This window comes from Somniosus microcephalus, chromosome 3 (assembly GCF_052327205.1).
Source record: "Somniosus microcephalus isolate GS21.2 chromosome 3, FLI_Smic_1.0, whole genome shotgun sequence".
Lineage (NCBI taxonomy): Eukaryota > Metazoa > Chordata > Chondrichthyes > Squaliformes > Somniosidae > Somniosus > Somniosus microcephalus.
Window position 1 is genome coordinate 208,598,722 of NC_140989.1, and position 19,060 is coordinate 208,617,781.

The following is a 19,060-nucleotide window of genomic DNA, read 5'->3' on the forward strand; positions in this document are numbered from 1 at the left end:
CCCCTGTGTCAGAGTATTATCACTCACGGGATCCTCTCTGTCAGAATATTATCACTCGCATGATCCTCTGCATCAGAGTATTATCACTCACATGGTCCTCTGTGTCAGAGTATTATCACTCGCATGATCCCCTGGGTCAGAGTATTATCACTCCCATGATCCTCTGTGTTAGAGTATTATCACCCCTGTGATAAAAATAACAACTTCCGGGAAGTTATGTCATCACTTCCTGTGAACTATGAACTATGAACTGTGTACTTACCTCACTTCCTGTCATGTCCTGTTGGACTGGTATAAATACTGGTCTGTTCAGTATTGTAAGAGGCTTCTACCAGAGGCATGGTAAAGACCTCTCTTGTATATAGTGTGTTTATAAGTTACTTAAAGCTTACTTTAAAGTTACTTGATGGTAAGCCTCCTTTTTCTTACATCAACCCCCATGATCCTCTTCGTCAGAGCATTATCACTCCCATGATCTCCTGTGTCAGAGTGTTATCACGCCCATGATGCTCTTTTTCAGATTATTATCACTCCCGGGATCCCCTGTGTCAGAGTATTACCACTGCGGGGATCTCGTTGTCAGAGTATTATCACTCCCGGGATCCCCTGTGTCAGATTACTATCACTCCCGGGATCCCCTGTGTCAGAGTATTATCACTCCCGGGATCCCCTGTGTCAGACTATTCTCAATCCTGGGATTCCTTTTGTCAGAGTATTATCACTCCCAGCATCCCCTGTGTCAGAGTATTATCACTCCCATGATCCTCTTTGTCAGATTATTATCACACCCATGATCCTCTGTGTCAGAGTATTATCACTCCCATGATCCTCTGTTTCACAGTATTATCACTCCCATGATCCTCTGTGTCAGAGCATTATCACTCCATGAATCCCCTGTGTCAGAATATTATTACTCCCATGTTACTCTGTGTTACATTATTATCAACTCCGGGATACGCTGTCAGAATAATATCACTCCCATGATCTCCTGTTTCAGAGTATTTTCACTCCCATAATCCTCTGTGTCAGATTATTATCTCTCCCATGATCCCCTGTGTCAGAGTATTGTCACTCACATGATCCTCTGTGTCAGAGTATTATCACTCCCATGATCCCCTGTGTCAGAGTAATATCACTCCCGGGATCCGCTGTGTCAGACTATTATTACTCCCATGATCCTCTGTGTCACAGTATTATCACTCCCATGATCCTCTGTGTTAGAGCATTATCACTCCATTAATCCCCTGTGTCTGAATATTATTACTCCCATGTTACTCTGTGTCACATTATTATCAACTCCGGGATACACTGTCAGAGTAATATCACTCCCATGATCTCCTGTTTCAGAGTATATTCACTCCCATAATCCTCTGTGTCAGATTATTATCTCTCCCATGATCCCCTGTGTCAGAGTATTGTCACTCACATGATCCTCTGTGTCAGAGTATTATCACTCCCATGATCCCCTGTGTCAGAGTATTAACACACACGGAATTCTCTGTGTCAGCGTGTTATTACTCCCACGATCCCCGGTGTCAGAGTATTTTCGCTCCCAGTATCCTGTATATCAGAGTATTATCACTCCCAGGATCCCGTGTCAGAGTATTATCACTCCCATGATCCCCTGTGTCAGATTATTATCACTCCCCGGATCCTGTGTGTCAGAGTATTATCACTCCCGGGATCCCCGTGTCAGAGTATTATTACTCCCATGATCCTCTGTGTCAGAGTATTATCACAGCATGGATCCCCTGTGTCAGGGTATTATCACTCCATGGATCCCCTGTGTCAGAGTATTATCACTCCCGTGATCCCGTGTCAGAGTTTTAGCGCTCCCCGGATCCTCTGTTTCAGAGTATTATCTCTCCCGGGATCTCCTTTGTCAGAGTATTATCACTCCCGGGATCCCCTGTGTCAGATTATTATCACTCCCGGGATCCCCTGTGTCAGAGTATTATCACTCCCGGGATCCCCTGTGTCAGAGTATTCTCAATCCCGGGATTCCTTTTGTCAGAGTATTATCACTCCCGGCATCCCCTGTGTCAGAGTATTATCACTCCCATGATCCTCTTTGTCAGATTATTATCACACCCATGATCCTCTGTGTCAGAGTAATATCACTCCTGGGATCCCCTGTGTCAGAGTAATATCACTCCCATGATCCTCTGTGTCACAGTATTATCACTCCCATGATCCTCTGTGTCAGAGCATTATCACTCCATGAATCCCCTGTGTCAGAGTATTATTACTCCCATGTTACTCTGTCACATAATTATCAACTCCGGGATACGCTGTCAGAATGATATCACTCCCATGCTCTCCTGTTTCAGTGTATTTTCACTCCCATAATCCGCTTTGTCAGATTATTATCTCTCCCATGATCCCCTGTGTCAGAGTATTGTCACTCACATGACCCTCTGTGTCAGAGTATTATCACTCCCATGATCCCCTGTGTCAGAGTATTAACACACCCGGAATTCTCTGTGTCAGCGTGTTATTACTCCCACGATCCCCGGTGTCAGAGTATTTTCGCTCCCAGTATCCTGTGTGTCAGAGTATTATCACTCCCAGGATCCCATGTCAGAGTATTATCACTCCCATGTGTTTTGATTTCTTTTTGGGTTCAATAAAGACTCATTTTTGAAAGAGAATGTTGTTTAATCTAAAGTCTTGTTCAAGACTTTCTACAGCTTTTTACAGAACACACTATGCTGTGATGCATCTAGAATGAAACTGAAAGTAAAACTCCTCTGGACTGCTTGTCTCTCACATGACCTCTGCTGGTCAGGCACAAGTAATCAAAAACACAGACAAATATGCTGTAAGGCATAAGTAATCAAACACAGACAAATATCATCACTATTTGCTGATATCATTACATCTCCCTTTCTTAAAACAAAAGTATTTTACTTTTAACTAACAACATTTAAGGAACTTACATTATCATTATCATGATCAAGGTTTTTTACCCTTGCTTTGTGTGTTCACATGAAATATGTCAATACACTAGAACTTGAAGAAAGAATAAGATAACATTACTTCCTTCTTTAACAATAGTCCTTAAATTTGCTCAAGGAATCTCTCAGGAGGCTTCACGTGTCTTGAGGATTTTCTGATTGATTGTCCTTGAATCTGAGTTGTTGCCTCAGATGATTGGTTCTCAGCTGTGTGATCAGGTTGTTCACCAGTATCAGTTTCTTGACCTGCTGTGGCTGGTCCCATGAGAAGATCTCGACGATTTCTTCTCAGAACAGCACCCTCATCTGTCTGAATGGTGTATGATCTTGGTTGAACTTCACTCAGGACAGTTCCCTTCTGAGTCCATGTGTTTGTTTTGTCTTTCAACCTTACTTGGTCACCAGTGTGGAGTTCAGGTAGGTTTTATGTTCCTCTGTCATAGTAGTACTTTTGCTTTTCTTTCTGTTGCTCTTTGAACTTCCTCACTTTCTCCCCCTCTTTTGTTTTCAGGAGGTTCTCCGGGATGGGCAGGTTTGACCTTAGCCGACGTCACATCAGGAGATGGGCTGGTGACATACCACACTCGAGCGGCGTTGTGCGGTATACAAGCATGCTTTGGTAGAAGTCAGTTCCACTGTCTTTTGCCTTGTACATCAGTCTTTTCACTGTCTGGACCGATTTTTCCACTAGTCCATTGGACTGTGGATAATGGGGACTTGACGTTGTGTGGACAAAGTCCCACTCTTTGGCAAAGTGTCGGAAATTTGCATTGTTAAACTGGGGTCCGTTGTCTGTGAAGACCTCACTTGCCACGCCATGTCTGGAGAATATGGCTTTCATACTTCTTATCACAGCTTCTGCAGTGGTGGTGTACAGTCTACAAACCTTTGGATACAGGGAGTAATAGTCTGTGACGACAAGATAGTCCTTCCCTTGACATACGAATAGGTCAGCGCCTACCTTCTGGTAAGGTCTGTCTGGTGCTGGGTGTGGCTTTAGTGGTTCTACCGGACTGCTTGCTCGATATTTCAGGCATATTGTGCAGCTTGACACCTCATTTGTCACATCTTGGTTGATTCGTGGCCAGTACATCACCTCTCGTGCTCTTTTCTTACACTTTTCGATACCCAGATGTCCTCCATGGATCTTTTTTAGCATCTCTCTTCTCAGACTCTTTGGGATAACTATTTTACTTCCTTTGTAGATGATGTCTTTGACCACTGATAGTTCCGCCCTGCAGTTCCAGTACTCTGCTATATCAGGTGAGCAGTCTTGCTTCATGTTGGGCCATCCATCCAAGATGCTTTTTCTCAGTCGTCTCATTGTTTCATCTTTGTTTGTCTCAGTCGTTATGAGCTCCATTTTTGCATCTGCTATGGGCAGTGCACTTGTGATCATGTCCACGTAGGTGTTCACTTTTTCATCCATTGTGGTGTTTGCGGGCTCACTTGGGTCAACAGCTCTGGACAACGTGTCTGCTGTATACATCAGCTTCACCGGTGTGTATGCAACATTCAGTTCATCATAGACTGTCTCTCTTTCACTTTCCACAACGAGGACTCTCTTTACCAGGTTCAGTCTCTCACAGGCTTTTAAACCTAGTATGGCTTGCACATCCTTTGGCACCACGATTAATGCTAGCGTGTGCTCACTGTCCTTGTGTGTTACTTTGACAATGCATTTTCCTTTCACTGGTATATCAGTACCTGAGTATCCGGTCACTTTCACTTGTATTCCATGTAACTTTGGTCTGGGTCTAATTCTCTTAAAATCGGTCTCTGATATCACATTAACTTGTGCTCCAGTATCCAATTTAAATGGAATGTGTGTATCATTCACTTTTAGTGTCAACATCCAGTCTCTTTCTTCTCTTTTGTTTTCAGACTCAACATCTACATAGAATTCCTCTATGTCGCTTTCATCTACTGCATGGACCTTGCTTTGTTGCACTTGGTTCTTGCAGCAACGGGCATAATGGTTGTTCTTGTTGCAACTATTGCAAGTTTTACCATATGCTGGACACTTTCTTGGTGGATGCTGTGTACCGCATCGACTACATGACTTCCGATTGTCCCTTTCATTTTCGTTTGCTGGCCACGTCTTTTTTTTCACATTGGCACTCTCTTTGTTAAACGGTTTGTATCCGTTCTTTCTCACTGCATCCACGTTGCAGCTACTGTCACTGAACAGCTCCTTTGCCTGCAACTTCACAGTCTCTGTAACCCTACACAGTGCTATGGCTTTTCCCAGGTCTAGATCTTGCTCTCTTAGCAGTCTTTCCCTTAGACCATTATCTCGAATACCACACACCAGTCTGTCTTTTATCAGCGAGTATGTGAGTCCCCCAAATTCACACGATTTGCTCTGGTTTCTCAGTTCAGTCACATACTGATCAATAGTCTCGCCGATTTTCTGTACACATGTGAAAAATTTGTGCCTCTCAAAGGTCACGTTGCATTTAGGTATGCAGTAGGCCTCAAACTGTTCCATTATTTTATCTAGCTTCATTTTGTCTCCATCAACAGCAAATGTGAAGTTATTATACACCTCCAGCGCTTCATCACCCACGACATGCAAGAACAGTGACGATTTCTGTTTATTACTTTTCTTGTCAGCTCCGATTGCCGCTAAATACAACTCTAAACGTTGTTTGAACCTTCTCCAATTTTCAGCCACATTACCTGTCAATTGAAGCATCGCCGGTGGGAGTAAATCTTCCATTTTTTCACTTCGTTAGCTATTCTCTAATGGTAAGCAACGATGTTCTCTTCTGGCTTGCTAATATGTGGAGAGCTGATTTCGCTTACTTGCCACAACTGCTTTCACTGTCCCATCAAGTTGCTAACTTCAGATTTTTTCTCTTTCAGCCACTTCTGACATCATGTTTTGATTTCTTTTTGGGTTCAATAAAGACTCATTTCTGAAAGAGAATGTTGTTTAATCTAAAGTCTTGTTCAAGACTTTCTACAGCTTTTTACAGAACACACTATGCTGTGATGCATCTAGAATGAAACTGAAAGTAAAACTCCTCTGGACTGCTTGTCTCTCACATGACCTCTGCTGGTCAGGCACAAGTAATCAAAAACACAGACAAATATGCTGTAAGGCATAAGTAATCAAACACAGACAAATATCATCACTATTTGCTGATATCATTACACCATGATCCCCTGTGTCAGAGTTTTAACACTCCCTGGATCCTCTGTATCAGAGTATTATCTCTCCAGGGGTCCCCTGCGTCAAAGTAATATCTCTCCCGGTATCCTCTGTGTCAGATTATTTTCACTCCCATGATCACCTGTTTCAGAGTATTATCACACCCGGGGTCCCCTGTGTCAGAATATTATCACTCCCATGATCCACTGTGTCAGAGTAGTATCACCCACTGGATCCCTTGTGCCAGAGTATTATCGCTGCCGGGATCCCCTGTGTCAAAATATAATCACCTGCAGGGTCCACTGTGTCAGAGTAATATCACTCCTGGGATTCCCACGTTTCATAGTATTATCACTCCCATGATCCCCTGTGTCAGGGTATTATCAGTTCCATGACCCTCTATGTCAGAGTATTATCACGTCCATGATCCCCTGTGTCAGAGTATTATCACTCCCATGTTACTCTGTGTCGCATTATTATCAACTCTAGGATACGCTGTCAGAATAATATCACTCCCATGATCTCCTGTTTCAGGGTATTTTCACCCGCATAATCCTCTGTGTCAGATTATTATCTCTCCCGTGATCCCCTGTGTCAGAGTATTGTCACTCACATGATCCTCTGTGTCAGAGTATTATCACTCCCATGATCCCCTGTATCAGAGTATTAACACACCCGGAATTCTCTGTGTCAGCGTGTTATTACCCCCACGATCCCCGGTGTCAGAGTATTTTCGCTCCCAGTATCCTGTGTGTCAGAGTATTATCACTGCCAGGATCCCATGTCAGAGTATTAGCACTCCCGGGATCGCCGTGTCAGAGTATTATTACTCCCGTGATCCCCTTTGTCAGAGTATTATCACTCCCGAGATCCCCGGTGTCAGAGTATTTTCGCTCCGAATATCCTGTGTGTCAGAGTATTAGCACTCCCAGGATCCTGTGTCAGCGTATTATCACTCCATGGATCCCCTGTGTCAGAGTTTTATCACTCCCGTGATCCCCTTTGTCAGAGTATTATCACTCCCGGGATCCCCTGTGTCAGATTATTATCACTCCCGGGATCCCCTGTGTCAGAGTATTATCACTCCCGGGATCCCCTGTGTCAGAGTATTCTCAATCCCGGGATTCCTTTTGTCAGAGTATTATCACTCCCGGCATCCCCTGTGTCAGAGTATTATCACTCCCATGATCCTCTTTGTCAGATTATTATCACACCCATGATCCTCTGTGTCAGAGTAATATCACTCCCGGGATCCCCTGTGTCAGAGTAATATCACTCCCATGATCTTCTGTGTCACAGTATTATCACTCCCATGATCCTCTGTGTCAGAGCGTTATCACTCCATGAATCCCCTGTGTCAGAGTATTATTACTCCCATGTTACTCTGTGTCACATTATTATCAACTCTAGGATACGCTGTCAGAATAATATCACTCCCATGATCTCCTGTTTCAGGGTATTTTCACCCCCATAATCCTCTGTGTCAGATTATTATCTCTCCCATGATCCCCTGTGTCAGAGTATTGTCACTCACATGATCCTCTGTTTCAGAGTATTATCACTCCCATGATCCCTTGTATCAGAGTATTAACACACCCGGAATTCTCTGTGTCAGCGTGTTATTACTCCTACGATCCCCGGTGTCAGAGTATTTTCGCTCCCAGTATCCTGTGTGTCAGAGTATTATCACTCCCAGGATCCCATATCAGAGTATTATCACTCCCGGGATCCCCGTGTCAGAGTATTATCACTCCCGGGATCCCCGGTGTCAGTGTATTTTCGCTCCCAATATCCTGTGTGTAAGAGTATTAGCACTCCCAGGATCCCGTGTCAGCGTATTATCACTCCATGGATCCCCTGTGTCAGAGTATTATCACTCCCGTGATCCCCTTTGTCAGAGTATTATCACTCCTGGGATCCCCTGTGTCACATTATTATCACTCCCGGGATCCCCTGTGTCAGAGTATTATCACTCCCGGGATCCCCTGTGTCAGAGTATTCTCAATCCCGGGATTCCTTTTGTCAGATTATTATCACTCCCGGCATCCCCTGTGTCAGAGTATTATCACTCCCATGATCCTCTTTGTCAGATTATTATCACACCCATGATCCTCTGTGTCAGAGTAATATCACACCCGGGATCCACTGTGTCAGAGTAATATCACTCCCATGATCCTCTGTGTCACAGTATTATCACTCCCATGATCCTCTGTGTCAGAGCATTATCACTCCATGAATCCCCTGTGTCAGAGTATTATTACTCCCATGTTACTCTGTGTCACATTATTATCAACTCCGGGATACGCTGTCAGAATAATATCACTGCCATGATCTCCTGTTTCAGAGTATTTTCACTCCCATAATCCTCTGTGTCAGATTATTATCTCTCCCATGATCCCCTGTGTCAGAGTATTGTCACTCACATGATCCTCTGTGTCAGAGTATTATCACTCCCATGATCCCCTGTGTCAGAGTATTAACACACCCTGAATTCTCTGTGTCAGCATGTTATTACTCCCACGATCCCCGGTGTCAGAGTATTTTCGCTCCCAGTGTCCTGTGTGCACTCCCGGGATCCCCGTGTCAGAGTATTATTACTCACATGATCCTCTGTGTCAGAGTATTATCACAGCATGGATCCCCTGTGTCAGGGTATTATCACTCCCGTGATCCCCTGTGTCAGAGTTTTAACACTCCCCGGATCCTCTGTATCAGAGTATTATCTCTCCAGGGGTCCCCTGCGTCAAAGTAATATCTCTCCCGGTGTCCTCTGTGTCAGATTATTTTCACTCCCATGATCACCTGTTTCAGAGTATTATCACACCCGGGGTCCCCTGTGTCAGAATATTATCACTCCCATGATCCGCTGTGTCAGAGTAGTATCACCCACTGGATCCCTTGTGCCAGAGTATTATCGCTGCTGGGATCCCCTGTGTCAAAATATTATCACCTGCAGGATCCACTGTGTCGGAGTAATATCACTCCTGGGAGTCCCACGTTTCATAGTATTATCACTCCCATGATCCCCTGTGTCAGGGTATTATCAGTTCCATGACCCTCTATGTCAGAGTATTATCACGTCCATGATCCCCTGTGTCAGAGTATTATCACTCCATGGATCCCCTGTGTCAGAGTATTATAACTCCCATGATCCCTTGTGTCAGAGTATTATAACTCCCATGATATTCTCTGTCAGAGTATTATCACTCCCGGGATCCTCTCTGTCAGAGTATTGTCACTCCCATGATCCTCTGTGTCAGAGCATTATCGCTCCCATGATCTTCTGTGTCAGAGTATTATCACTCCCAAGATCCTCTGTGTCAGAGTATTATCACAGCATGGATCCCCTGTGTCAGGTTATTATCACTCCAGGCTTCCCCTGTGTCAGGGTATTATCACTCCAGGCTTCCCCTGTGTCAGGGTATTATCACTCCAGGCTTCCCCTGTGTCAGAGTATTATCACTCCATGGATCCCATGTGTCAGCGTATTATCACTCCATGAATCCCCTGTGTCAGAGTATTATCACTCCCGTGATCCCCTGTGTGAGAGTATTAGCACACCCCGGATCCTCTGTTTCAGAGTATTATCTCTCCCGGGGTCCCCTGTGTCAGAGTACCACCACTCCCGGTACCCTCTGTGACAGATTATTATCACTCCCATGATCCCCTGTGTCAGAGTATTATCACTCCCATGATCCGCTGTGTCAGAGTAGTATCACCCCCGGGATCCCTTGTGCCAGAGTATTATCGCGGCCGGGGTCCCCTGTGTCATAATATTATTACTTGCGGGATCCACTGTGTCAGAATATTATCACTCCCGGGATTCCATCATCTCATAGTATTATCACTCCCATGATCCCCTGTGTCAGAGTATAATCATTCCCATGACCCTCTATGTCAGAGTATTATTACTCCCATGATCCCCTGGGTCGGAGTATTATCACTCCCATGACCCTCTGTGTCAGAGTATTCTCACTCCATGGATCCCCAGTGACAGAGTATTATCACTCCCGGGATCCTCTCTGTCAGAGTATTATCACTCGCATGATCCTCTGTGGTCCTCTGTGTCAGAGTATTACCACTCCCATGATCCCCTGGGTCAGAGTATTATCACTCCCATGACCCTCTGTGTCAGAGTATTATCACTCCATGGATCCCCTGTGTCAGAGTATTATCACTCCCGGGATCCTCTCTCTGTGACTTCTTACATTTGTCCACCCCAGTCCAACTCCGGCATCTCCACACCATGGTCCTCTGTGTCAGAGTATTATCACTCACATGATCCCCTGGGTCAGAGTATTATCACTCCCATGATCCTCTGTGACAGAGTATTATCACCCCATGATCCGCTTTGTCAGAGCATTATCACTCCCATGATCTCCTCTGTCAGAGTGTTATCATGCCCAATATCCCCTGTGTCAGAGTATTATCACTCCCATGATGCGCTTTTTCAGATTATTATCACTCCCGGGATCCCGTGTGTAAGAGTATTATCACTCCCAGGATCCTCTGTGTCAGAGTATTATCACTCCCGGGATCTCCTTTGTCAGAGTATTATCACTCCCGGGATCCCCTGTGTCTGATTATTATCACTCCCGGGATCCCCTGTGTCAGAGTATTATCACTCACGGGATCCCCTGTGTCAGAGTATTCTCAATCCTGGGATTACTTTTGTCAGAGTATTATCACTCCCGGCATCCCCTGTGTCAGAGTATTATCACTCCCATGATCCTCTTTGTCAGATTATTATCACACCCATGATCCTCTGTGTCAGAGTAATATCACTCCCTGGAACCCCTGTGTCAGAATATTATCACTCCCATGATCTCTGTGTCACAGTATTATCACTCCCATGTTCCTCTGTGTCAGAGCATTATCACTCCATGAAGCCCCTGTGTCAGAGTATTATTACTCCCATGTTACTCTGTGTCACATTAGTATCAACTCCGGGATACGCTGTCAGAGTAATATCACTCCCATGATCTCCTGTTTCAGAGTATTATCACTCCCATGATCCCCCGTGTCAGATTATTATCACTCCCGGGATCCTGTGTGTCAGAGTATTATCACTCCCGGGATCCCGGTGTCAGAGTATTATTACTCCCATGATCCTCAGTGTCAGAGTATTATCACAGCATGGATCCCCTGTGTCAGGGTATTATCACTCCATGGATCCCATGTGTCAGCGTATTGTCACTCCATGGATCCCCTGTGTCAGAGTATTATCACTCCCGTAATCCCCTGTGTCAGAGTTTTAGCACTCCCCGGACCCTCTGTTTCAGAGTATTACCTCTTCCGGGATCTCCTTTGTCAGAGTATTATCACTCCCGGGATCCCCTGTGTCAGATTATTATCACTCCCGGGATCCCCTGTGTCAGAGTATTATCACTCACGGGATCCCCTGTGTCAGAGTATTCTCAATCCCGGGGTTCCTTTTGTCAGAGTATTATCACTCCCGGCATCCCCTGTGTCAGAGTATTATTGTTGTGTATGTAATATGTGTGCTACTTTGAACCTATGGACAGGACTGCACTACTTGTTGGGCGTAGTGATACGCAGTACCACTCCTGGCCATAGGGGTATAAATAGTACTGTGGGTACTGATCCCCCTCAGTTCCCGCCTGTGGGCATGAAGTAAAGACATGTGCAGTCCCTACCTCCAACCAGTAAAGACCTGTTTGAGTTATACGTTTAAGTCTTTGTGTTAATTGTTCAATACAATACACATACTTAACACTGGCGACGAGTCAGGCTCTTACCCTGCGGCAGTTATTCCAGGCGGCTTCGTCCAAAGACAGGACGTTGAAGAGAGGTTTCAATCCTCAACACCCCACTCAAAACTGAAGGGCAGCAGAAATCCTGACAGCTTCCAGCGACTGGAAGTGACAGGCATTAGGACCCTGAAGCCTCCATCAGCTTGTGAACCGGAGTAAAGACAGGACTGGGGAAGAGAGAGAGGTAGGGCGATAGCGATCGGCAGATAAGGGCCGGGCCGCTTTGAAGTGAGGGGCGCAGCCGGGCCAGCGATCGGGACCAAAGATAAGAGCCGCACTCGGACTGAAAGGCGCGGCGGCTGCAGAAGCTCAAGGTGCGAGAGTCGCGGTGCACAGCGCGGGCTATCGATCGCGGCGAAGATAAGGGCCGCACTCGAGGGCTGAAGGGAGACGGCGTCGGGGGACGGGTGAAGACCGCCAAGCGCGGGAAAACCGCCATTTTGTGGGCGGAGGACGACGGCAAGAGCGGGAAGCCGCCATCTTTGATAACAAGTAAAGAAAATAAAATCTGAGAAATTGCAAATCTACAATGCCTAAACACGGGAATATTAGCACCTTTGATAGTGACCTCGAAGATTGGGCCATATATGTTGAAAGAGTAAAAAATTATTGTAAGGCCAATAAAATTCGTGACCAAGATAAAGCTCTAACATTATTAAATTTAATGGGTGCGAAGACGTACGGGCAATTGAAACACCTGTTATCACCAGATGAACCGGCGGATAAGACGTTCGATGAGATTGTTACTGTCCTGAAAGATCATCTAAACCCCACGCCGCTGATGCTAGCGGAACGATTTAAATTTTACGACAGAAGGCAGCTACAGCATGAAAGCAATGCTGAATATTTGCTGGAATTGCGTAAATTAGCGAAATATTGCCAGTTTGGAACGGGATTGACAGATGCACTACGAGACAAATTTGTGTGTGGTTTATTTAAACAGGATACACAAAAGCGACTGCTCGAGGAGAATGAGCTGACGCTTGAGAAGGCGGTCACTATGGCAGCAGCACACGAAGCCGCAGCGAGAGGCACGGCAGTAATGCAGCTACGGTCACCGGAGCTCAGTGCACACAAATTGGGTGTGAGTTCTGGCAAATGTTATCGTTGTGGAAAGACAACGCATGATCAGAACCAGTGTTGGTTTAAAAACCAAGAATGTAGAACTTGTGGTAGGCTTGGACATATAGCTAGAGTATGCAGGTCAGGGAAGAAGACCAGCAACAAGAAGTCACCGCAAGGAAAATACGCAAAGGTACACAAGGTGACCGAACAGGAGTCCGATTCAGACGCTAGCAGTAATGAACTGGCTAGCTTAAGCTGTAATGAACTGGCTAGCTTAAGAGTACTCAACGCTGGTAAGGGTGCAGACCTCCAGACAATTTGGGTCACTCTTCAGATAGAAGGAGTCCAAGTAAAACTGGAATTGGACACTGGATCGGCATTGACGGTCATAAATAAGAAAGATTACGGAAAGTTATTCCAACATATTCCCCTACAGGATACGGGGATTATATTGAAAACATACACGGGGCAAAGAGTGTACCCCATCGGGAAAATAGAGGTTGCAGTGGCCCACAAGGGCGAAGACAGTCAAATAATGGACTTATATGTGATATCTGAAGGAGGTCCTCCACTACTAGGACGGGAGTGGATTAGGAAAATGAATATGGACTGGCATTTCCTACAAACAATAACGAGTGAGAACTCGGTGAAGATAGTCGGCCCAGACTCTGGAACGGATGATGGTAAGCCCAACTCAGGTGCAAAAGACAAAGTTTCAGCACAGAATTCCACTGAGCAACAACAACATAGTTTAACTGTGGATTCTGAGTCTGGCAAGTCTACTGATGTGCCCATTTCTGAGGGACACCGGGCTCGAACTCAACTCCATTTCAAACTACAACAGCAATTAGAACAAATGCTTCGCCGTTTTGAGCAAGAGTTGAATGCAACGAAAGAGTTCTTTGATATAGAGTTGGAGAATCTGGAAAGACAACAGAAGCAGCTGATGGAGAAAATGGAGCAGGAGCACACAAAACGTCTGATGTCAGAGGAGTTAACGGTCAGCCAACTCCTGCATATGCTGAAGGACAGGACTCTGAAATGGGAAAAACTTGAACATGAACTTCAATATTCAAACGAAAGGGGTTCGGAGCTCTCAAAGGTTATTGGAAGAGCTGAGGTGGCAACACAGACTGAGATGACTGCAACAGAGCAGCCCTTGGATGCCAAAAGTACGCTGACTCACGTCAACGTAGAACAACAGACCGCTGAAACAGCTGCTCCGGTAGAGGGATTGCATAGTCCGATCAATCAATCTCCAAAGGAAGTTGAAGTATTAAAATCACAAATGAGGTCACTAGTAAACGACTTGCTGAAAGCCCAGAAAAAGCTGGATGCAGAGGTACACATGAAGAAGTCTCTTCAGGAAAGATGTCTGGATTTGGAACAAGAGCTGGCTAACGTCCAGCTAGGTATGGAGGAAATAGACGACCCTCTCACTGGTCTAGCTCAGGACGACACCGAATATTACGATGTCCTGTCCTGCCCAGCTTGTAACTTCGACTCCCAAAGTGCAGAAATCATGGAGGAGCACCAAAAGTCTACGGAACATCGGGAGAAGCTGGCTCTACGACGGAAACAGGAGGAAGAGAAGGAGGAACTGCGCATGCAGCTGGCAGCTGTGGCAGCTGACAATGGAGCCCAGAGAGTCTCCAAGAAGCAGAAAAGGAAAAGTAAAAACAGAAGATGACCCATCTGAACCATTATCACCTCTACCAGATCACACACGTGGTCCCTCCGAACGGAGCCAATTCAGTTCGGAAGTTCAAACTGTTAAATCCATGGAAGGACTATTGAATGAGTCACTCTAGCAACGTGAACCGACTACACCACAGAGATTGAATCTGTGAACTGTTTTCCGCAGAGACTGAATCTGTGATCTGTTTTTGACATGAAGTTATCTATGTATCTATGTTATTCTGTTATGTAAACCTGAAGTTATATATGTATATATGTTATTACGTTATGTTAAATGGGGAGATGACTGTAAAGCTAGGAAGGGAGGAATGTTGTGTATGTAATATGTGTGCTACTTTGAACCTATGGACAGGACTGCACTACTTGTTGGGCGTAGTGATACGCAGTACCACTCCTGGCCATAGGGGTATAAATAGTACTGTGGGTACTGATCCCCCTCAGTTCCCGCCTGTGGGCATGAAGTAAAGACATGTGCAGTCCCTACCTCCAACCAGTAAAGACCTGTTTGAGTTATACGTTTAAGTCTTTGTGTTAATTGTTCAATACAATACACATACTTAACAATTATCACTCCCATGATCCTCTTTGTCAGATTATTATCACACCCATGATCCTCTGTGTCAGATTAATATAACTCCCGGGATCCCCTGTGTCAGAGTATTATCACTCCCATGATCCTCTGTGTCAGAGCATTATCACTCCATGAATCCCCTGTGTCAGAATATTATTACTCCCATGTTACTCTGTGTCACATTATTATCCTTCCGGGATACGCTGTCAGAGTAATATCACTCCCATGATCTCCTGTTTCAGAGTATATTCACTCCCATAATCCTCTGTGTCAGATTATTAACTCTCCCATGATCCCCTGTGTCAGAGTATTGTCACTCACATGATCCTCTGTGTCAGAGTATTATCACTCCCATGATCCCCTGTGTCAGAGTATTAACACACCCGGAATTCTCTGTGTCAGCGTTTTATTACTCCCACGCTCCCCGGTGTCAGAGTATTTTCACTCCCAGTATCCTGTGTGTCAGAGTATTATCACTCCCAGGATCCCGTGTCAGAGTATTATCACTCCCATGATCCCCTGTGTCAGATTATTATCACTCCCGGGATCCTGTGTGTCAGAGTATTATCACTCCCGGGATCCCCGTGTCAGGGTATTATTACCCCCATGATCCTCTGTGTCAGAGTATTATCACAGCATGGATCCCCTGTGTCAGGATATTATCACTCCATGGATCCCATGTGTCAGCATATTATCACTCCATGGATCCCCTGTGTCAGAGTATTATCACTACCGTGATCCTCTGTGTCAGAGTTTTAGCACTCCCCGGATCTTCTGTTTCAGAGTATTATCTCTCCCAGGGTCCCCTGCGTCAAATTACTATCACTCCCGGTATCCTCTGTGTCAGATTATTTTCACTCCCATGATCACCTGTTTCAGAGTATTATCACACCCGGGATCCCCTGTGTCAGAGTATTATCACTCCCATGATCCACTGTGTCAGAATAGTATCACCCCCTGGATCGCTTGTGCCAGAGTATTTTCATTGCCGGAAACCCCTGTGTCAAAATATTATCACTTGCAGGATCCACAGTGTCAGAGTAATATCACTCCTGGGATTCTCACGTTTCATAGTATTATCACTGCCATGATCCCCTGTGTCAGGGGATTATCAGTCCCATGACCCTCTATGTCAGTGTACTACCACGTCCATGATCCCCTGTGTCAGAGTATTATCACTCCATGGATCCCCTGTTTCAGAGTATTATAACTCCCATGATCCCTTGTGTCAGAGTATTATAACTCCCATGATATTCTCTGTCAGAGTATTATCACTCCCGGGATCCTCTCTGTCAGAGTATTATCACTCCCATGATCCTCTGTGTCAGAGCATTATCACAGCATGGATCCCCTGTGTCAGGGTATTATCACTCCATGGATCCCATGTGTCAGCGTATTATCACTCCATGGATCCCCTGTGTCAGAGTATTATCACTCCCGTGATCCCCTTTGTCAGAGTATTATCACTCCCGGCATCCCCTGTGTCACATTATTATAACTCCCGGGATCCCCTGTGTCAGAGTATTATCACTCCCGGGATCCCCTGTGTCAGAGTATTCTCAATCCCGGGATTCCTTTTGTCAGAGTATTATCACTCCTGGCATCCCCTGTGTCAGAGTATTATCACTCCCTTGATCCTCTTTGTCAGATTATTATCACACCCATGATCCTCTGTGTCAGAGTAATATCACTCCTGGGATCCCCTGTGTCAGAGTAATATCACTCCCATGATCCTCTGTGTCACAGTATTATCACTCCCATGATCCTCTGTGTCAGAGCATTATCACTCCATGAATCCCCTGTGTCAGAGTATTATTACTCCCATGTTACTCTGTGTCACATTATTATCAACTCTAGAATACGCTGTCAGAATAATATCACTCCCATTGTTAAATCTGTGAGTTGTTCAAGTAATTAACACTCAGACTTAATCAGTAACAATAAAACAGGTCTTTACTGGTTGGAGGTAGGGACTGCACATAGGTCTTTACTTCATGCCCACAGGCGGGAACTGAGGGGAGATCAGTACCCACAGTACTATTTATACCCCTATGGCCAGGAGTGGTACTGCGTATCACTACGCCCAACAAGTAGTGCAGTCCTGTCCATAGGTTCAAAGTAGCACACATATTACATACACAACATTCCTCCCTTCCTAGCTTTACAGTCATCTCCCCATTTAACATAACGTAATAACATATATACATATATAACTTCAGGTTTACATAACAGAATAACATAGATACATAGATAACTTCATGTCAAAACAGATCACAGATTCAGCCTCTGCGGAAAACAGTTCACAGATTCAATCTCTGTGGTGGAGTCGGTTCACGTTGCTGGAGTGACTCATTCAATAGTCCTTCCATGGATTTAACAGTTTGAACTTCCGAACTGAATTGGCTCCGTTCGGAGGGACCACGTGTGTGATCTGATAGAGGTAATAATGGTTCAGATGGGTCATCTTCTGTTTCGACTTTTCCTTTTCTGCTTCTTGGAGACTCTCTGGGCTCCACTGTCAGCTGCCAGCTGCATGCGCAGTTCCTCCTTCTCTCCCTCCTTTTTCCGTAGTAGAGCCACCTTCTCCCGATGTTCCGTAGACTTTCGGTGCTCCTCCATGATTTCTGTATGGTGGGAGTCGAAGTTACAAGTTGGGCAGGACAGGACATAGTAATATTCGGTGTCGTCCTGATCTAGGCCAGCGAGAGGGTCTTCTATTTCCTCCATACCCAGCTGGGCGTTAGCCAGCTTTTGTTCCAAGTCTAGACATCTTTCCTGAAGAGACTTCTTCATGCGTACCTCTTCATCCAGCTTTTTCTGGGCTTTCAGCAAGTCGTTTACTAATGACCTCATTTGAGATTTTACTACTTCAACTTCTTTTGGAGATTGATTGATCGGACTATTCAATCCCATCCTCGTCGCCAGTGTTAAATCTGTGAGTTGTTCAAGTAATTAATACTCAGACTTAATCAGTAACAATAAAACAGGTCTTTACTGGTTGGAGGTAGGGACTATACGTAGGTCTTTACTTCATGCCCACAGGCGGGAACTGAGGGGAGATCAGTACCCACAGTACTATTTATACCCCTATGGCCAGGAGTGGTACTGCGTATCACTACGCCCAACAAGTAGTGCAGTCCTGTCCATAGGTTCAAAGTAGCACACATATTACATACACAACACCCATGATCTCCTGTTTCAGGGTAATTTCACTCCCATAATCCTCTGTGTCAGATTATTATCTCTCCCATGATCCCCTGTGTCAGAATATTGTCACTCACATGATCCTCTGTTTCAGAGTATTATCACTCCCATGATCCCCTGTGTCAGAGTATTAACACACCCGGAATTCTCTGTGTCAGCGTGTTATTACTCCCACGATCCCCGGTGTCAGAGTATTTTCGCTCCTAGTATCCTGTGTGTCAGAGTATTATCACTCCCAGGATCCCGCGTCAGAGTATTATCACTCCCGGGATCCCCGTGTCAGAGTATTATTACTCCCGTGATCCCCTTTGTCAGAGTATTATCACTCCCGGGATCCCCTGTGTCAGATTATTATCACTCCCGGGATCCCCTGTGTCAGCGTATTATCACTCCCGGGATCCCCTTTGTCAGAGTATTCTCAATCCCGGGATTCTTTTTGTCAGAGTATTATCACTCCCGGCATCCCCTGTGTCAGAGTAATATCACTCCCATGATCCTCTGTGTCACAGTATTAGCACTCCCATGATCCTCTGTGTCAGAGCATTATCACTCCATGAATCCCCTGTGTCAGAGTATTATTACTCCCATGTTACTCTGTGTCACATTATTATCAACTCTAGAATACGCTGTCAGA